The following is a 6,273-nucleotide window of genomic DNA, read 5'->3' as shown; positions in this document are numbered from 1 at the left end:
GTGTGCTTGTGTCCTTGACGCGACTCTTTCGTGACAGAACAGTGAATCTATTCCATATGTTACAAAATATAAACATTTCTAGAGAATTTTATAGAAAATACAAATTAAGTATAAGTAGAATTGAATAGTAAAAGACAATTATTATTTAAGAAAAGAAAGTAGGTGAAAAAAATAAATAGGATATAATTGTGAATGGTTGAGATGAAGGAGTGGGTGAAGAAATATCTATATTTTAGAGTAATTTTGAATTTAGAAATAGCTATATTTTATAACAGAAGAAATCTCAAAGGTTGTTGGAAGCCGGACGGGGCTTTCAACCCTTCAATGTATGGCGTGGCAACCAATAACGATGACCGTTTCTCTCTGGCCTGAGCTTTCATTCTTTACATAGAGCATTAATGTAATAAGGACTGGAGTATGTCATGTTCATGTAATAAGGACTTTTAGTTGGAGTGCTCTAAGGAGCTGTTTAGTTTCCAAAAACTTTTCCTAAAAACATCATATCAAATTTTTGGACATATGTATGGAGCATTAAATATTGATAAAAAGAAAAATTAATTGCACAGTTTGCATGTAAAATCGCGAGACGAATCTTTTGAGCCTAATTAGTCCATGATTAGCCATAAGTGCTACAGTAACCCATATATGCTAATGACAGATTAATTAGGCTCAAAAGATTCGTCTCGCGGTTTCCAGGCGAGTTATGAAATTGGTTTTTTCATTCGTGTCCGAAAACCCCTTCTAACATTCGGTCAAACGTCCAATGTAACATCCAAAAGTTTTCATTTCACCAACTAAACATGCCTAAAAGCATGTAGGCCTGTCAATTGCCTAAGTACTCCGTTACATTCGCAGCCCATGTGGCAAAAATTGTTTTGGGGGTTATTATGACATTGATTGATGGAAACCAGAATAGTTCTATGACAAATAATTCAGCGTTTTGTCTCGAGATAAATATATATTTGAAGGTAGTTTATGAAATACTGGGAGTAAATTGTATCCATTTTGTGCAACTATTTCTAGTTAATGGACCGTTTTCTTTATCATGGCAACTTAATTAGTACGATGCATCTCTACATCGCTTTCTAAATGACGAGTTAGGTGTCCGTGCTTTGTAACATGAATGGAACATAAATTATGATGAGTCGATTTTTTCCGGTACCGGTTTCTTATGATGGGTTAGGTTTTTTTTTTTTCTTGGAGAACTTTTTTTTTTGGGGGAGACGGTATTTTCTTAGGGAGATGACTCTGGTCGGACGCCCAATCGGGAGATGGTAAAATCAGGTGCTCATGTCAGCGCTCGATTTACGTACAAAATTACTTTAAACTGATTTATCTCTTAAATTACTTATCCAAATTATGATCTGATTACACCATTAAATTCGTTGCAATTAAATCTTCAAAACAAGACCACACATGGATATATTCCGACGAAAAAAATTTTTAGCTTATTATTGAATTATTTTTAAATATTGCACGATGTTCCACCAGATATATCGGAATTGTTTCACTAAGTAGATCGAAAATGTTTCGCTCGTTTAAATTGGGTGTTGTTTCACCTTATATAAAAATAATGTTTCAGCAAATAGCGAATGAATGTTTCAGTTCAAACTATCGCTTGGTATTTCACGGCTTTCAAGGAAGAAGGAACGCGTGGTCATTGCTGACATGAGAGAGTTTCGTTTTACAGTTGCATGATTATCTACTAGAAAAGAAAAAAATGCCCGTGCGTTGTAACGGGTGAAGTATATTTTAATCTCATTATTGTTATATGGTTTAGTTAAGATAAAATTCACTGTGGGATTTCGCTTGGATATATATATTTTTAGAAAATCATGATGCAGTTAGGAGTAGATCATCTCAAGTTAGCATGCGAGTTTTTTAAACAAATTTCTTACATAATTCCTTATGGATTACCAAAAGTGAACGATCTTAAAAACCGACTTAAATACGGATATGTATTTCCAAAAGCAAACGAACTTAAAAACCGACTCATACACGGATGACGTACCAAAATATCGGCAAAAACATCTTCAATTTTTATAATAGTAGAGATAAGTCAAACATTAAATTATATACACTTATAATATAATTTTCAAATTATATAATTCACTATTCACATTTTATAGGAGAAATATAAAATAATGATTTATTGTCTATTTATTTATGAGAAAAATATTAGTCAAAATTAACATATACCTAAAATTTAAAAATTAATATGAAAGAATGAGGGAAAATAATACATATAAGAGATGGTCATGATATATTGTGCGGTGAAAAAAGGGACCACAATCGAATACTTTATTATTGAGCAAAATCGAGGGTATTATTTTTTTATCTTTTTTTAAGTAGAACTCTGTATTGTTATGTTTTAACATATCATGAGATTATTAGTAATAGTTAAGTAGACCGCCCAACCATACCATATAGTAACGATAAATCTGTAGTGACTTAGATAGCATGAGACTACGGCTAATGGACAAAAAATAGTAAATTCATTTTGTACAATGTATTTTTAAAAAAATTCATATTATATCATTCTTTAATCATTATTTTCATTTATAAAATAGCTAACTTTATATTTTTTTTCAATTTAGACAACCCCATTCTATCCATCTTCAAGTCCGGTGGAATCACCGTTGCTTCACCTCCAAATCCAGTAACTCTACAACCACTCCATACACACACTCTCTCTCCTTTTTCTTTTTCCCTCTAATAGCTAGGAACCGCTAGATCCAACAAGGAGGAGCCTAGATCTAGCGTATTCGCTCTCGGTCAGGTCAGCTCCTATCGTCCTGAGTCCTTGCAAGGCCGATACCCCGGCCTCAACGACGACCATGCCAATAGCGTGCATAAAAACACGGGAGGCGGAAAGACAAATCAGTGATTAGAGGGTGCAATTGCACATGTGAAGGTGAAGAGGAGGAACGATGGTGCCTCATGAAGAAAGAGCGGTGGTGGTAGATGGAGCAGGAGGAACGATGGTGCCTCATGGAGAAAGAGCGGTGGTGGTAGATGGAGCGGCACTGATATAAATCCTCAACCAAATTTGTTGCGTTTTTTCTCTGTGAACCACCACCAGTCATGATAAATAAAATGGATAACATCACTAAATTTGAGATAAAAGTGAGGCACTCGAGTATCTTCCCTCTTCCCTTTGCGTAAAAGAAAAATCCCCTGACTCGTCTCCTCCGCTCCTTGCACGGTTGCGCCATCTCGTGGCTGAACAGGAGAGGGGCGCCGATCTCCATCTGGCGAGCAGAGGGGATCCTGGTGAGCATCCACATCCTCTTCTTCTTCTATCTATATACCTTATAATTCAACAAATGATTTTACTCATCACTCTTTATTCCTCGTAGAACGGTCAGGATCATCTCTGCTTAAAATCCAACGCTGAGAATCGTCTCCACCTCACACCTCTCAACCGCGCCCTCTTCTCCGCCCCCTCTCTCTCGCTCTCACGCGCCGCCGCCCCTCCCCAACCCCGACCTACGCCCAAACCCCCGTCTACCTTAATCTCTCCCTCTCACGCTGCGCCACCGCCGTCGACGCCGCCCTCGACTGCCGCCGCTCCGCCGTCGTCGCAACCGTCGTCTCGCCGCCACCTATCCCCGCCGCCGGCTCGCCCTCAACCGATCCCCATCGCCGTCGTCGCATCCGTCGCCCTCAACCGATCCGCCGTCGCATGCCGCATCATCGCCGTCGCGCGCCGTCGACCCCCTGTCCGCTCCTCCTGACCTGATAGAGAAATCCGCCTCCCCAATCCCCCCGCGCCCCGCTCCACAGTCCCGCATCGCCCCCCGCCCCCTTCCTCGCTCTCGCTCTCCAAACCCTAACCCTAACCCCAACCCTGGTCGTCTCGGAGCATCTAGCACCGGATCCCGCGGTCCCCTCACCATCTTCGCTTGCGATCTCACTGGTCGCGCCTCTATTCACGGCCACTGCGGACCGCTCCCCTCCAACCGGAACAGCAGCATCGCCATCGGCGACGGGAGCAGGATCCCCATCTGGATCAGCGGTAAACAAGTAGGTGATTGGATTGGCTTTCTTTTATTTGGTTGTTTTCTGCACTTTGAACGAAAGCAAGCAAATTCTCCCTTCTTTTATTTGGTTCGATTCAGAATTGACAATACATAATAAATCTGAGTAAATTGTTAAGCAATCTTAGTATCTTACATTACTCCTTTCCTTTAATTGTGAGATGATGCTAGAGATATTGAGTGGGATTCTATAACATGATATATATTCAGCTACTACCTGCAGAATGCATTCTCTTGTGCCGTCTAAAATGGGAAAAGAAATGGCTCTAATTTCACTGAGGGTTTTTTAAAATGTAACAATGACATAGCATTGCTATTGACAAATTTTATCATTTTAATTTATTTCTCTATCAGGTCACTGCTAACCTTGATTATCTACCCTATAATTCACCAACTTCACTCCTACATACCTCATTCATCAAATCCAATGACCCAAAATTCTTGAATCTAACAACTCACATACACGGTGATTGGGGCAAGAAATTATGTAGCATGTACAGCAGGTTTTCTTGGGGAATAGTTGTGTTTATTGCTTCCAGGATAATCTTTTTCTAAAATTATCTGCACTGCTGTGCTGCACATTACTATAGTCAAGGTCTGAAGAAAGCGTGATAAGGAGAGTATTCTTACCTTAGTGCAAAGCAATAGGAAGCTAGGCTTCGGAAGAATTATGAGTACAAGCAGTGATGGGGCTTCTACAACTGCCACTGGAATCCTAATGCTCTTATTTATTTTACCATGGAACTGCCACTAAAATTATGTGGGTCATGAATTTTATAACAGTACCCTAATAGAAATGGATTTTATTTACAACTGCCACTGGAATCCTAATGCTCTTATTTATTTTACCATGGAACGGCTACTAAAATTATGTGGGTCATGAATTTTATAACATTACCCTAATAGAAATGGATTTTATTTTATCATATTTAATTACATTCTTTATTGTGCTTACTGCATTCGATTTTTGAGATATGCACATGGGTAAGTTCATTGCACTCTATAAATGTGGTAATTCACTAGCAAAGTTTTGGGAGTATAAACTTGTCTAGGAAAATGCCTGGGAACTGGTCAGAATACCATGTGGCTCTGAACACTCTGATTTATAGGGTTTATGATAACACACTGACTTACTTACCTGAATATTGTTTCTGAATTTTATCTTATTATCTTCCTCAGATAATGTATTTCATGAGGAATGGTTAAAACTAACATGCAAACTGTTGTATTCCTATTAAGGCCACTGTGTGAGGGACGACGCTGCAGCTGCTGAGGTCCTGTCACTGTCTCTCCGTCTCCATCTCGTTGCCACCTCTGCCACCTTTGTGCTGTATAAATACTTTGGGTTTATTATATCTTGTTTTATTTCCCCAAATAGGACTAATTTTCATGAGATTTTACTTCTATGAAATTCAATATTTGGTGTGCTTTCTAATGCAGACTGTTTTTGTGTGCATGTAGGAAGCTGATTTTATCATCTGAATCAAGTTTAGATTTGTACAATATCTGCACAAATGGAATTGGGGGACAAGGCAGTAGGCTTTATTTTAACCTTGACAAGTCTATCCATCTTTACATACTATACTTTCTGGGTCATCATCCTGGTTAGTAACATCTAGGCGTTTTTCATTTCAAATATAACATCTATGATTTTATTTCTGGATGATAAGCTGTTCCTCTTTTTTTCAATATAGCCATTTGTTGACAGTGATCACTTCGTCCACAAGTACTTTCTGCCTCAAGAGTATGCTATTTTGATCCCAGTGCTTGCTGGCGTGATTCTCCTATCTTTCTTAAGCGTGTTCATGGGTCTTGTTATGCTCAAGTCAAAGAAAAAGAAGAAGACCACTTGATTGAATTTAACCATATTTGTTTATTGATTACGATTGCAAGCTCTATACAAGAAAGCAGGTTTTGCATATGATTCCGTTCTATGTAGTGGTTTTTGCATGTAAGTCGTAGTTTCAGCTTTATTATTATTATTTCATTTTTGCTGTTGGGTTGTGAACTAAACTTAAAGTGCATGTTTATATCTTCATGGCTAATTTCAGCTGGACAGTCCGAGGACTTGTATTGTTATGCAAATCAAATCCACTAGAAGTATAAGCGCGGCGCCACGCCGCGCACGCTAACATATGCATAGGGCGCGCAAGTCCGGATCCGCCGCTGCCGAAGGCCGGTCGTGTGGCGACGGATCCGCCGGAGGACCCCCGTTGCCGTCACTTGGGGAGGG

The 6,273-nt window shown here is 39.3% G+C and overlaps 1 protein-coding gene and 1 long non-coding RNA gene across 2 annotated transcripts in view; both read left to right on the top strand.

Moving 5' to 3' along the window:
* Window positions 1–6,273, top strand: part of LOC127764030 (cycloartenol synthase) — a 31,808-nt gene that overhangs the window by 8,424 nt on the left and 17,111 nt on the right. The window lies entirely within an intron of this gene.
* Window positions 3,406–5,557, top strand: LOC127764034 (uncharacterized). Its single transcript, XR_008015799.1, has 3 exons — window positions 3,406–4,026; window positions 5,280–5,370; window positions 5,502–5,557. It is a non-coding gene; the product is annotated as an uncharacterized LOC127764034 (long non-coding RNA).

Source organism: Oryza glaberrima, chromosome 2 (genome assembly GCF_000147395.1).
Source record: "Oryza glaberrima chromosome 2, OglaRS2, whole genome shotgun sequence".
Classification (NCBI taxonomy): domain Eukaryota; kingdom Viridiplantae; phylum Streptophyta; class Magnoliopsida; order Poales; family Poaceae; genus Oryza; species Oryza glaberrima.
The sequence above is the reverse complement of the archived record's forward strand: the minus strand, read 5'-3'. Positions and strand labels throughout refer to the sequence as shown.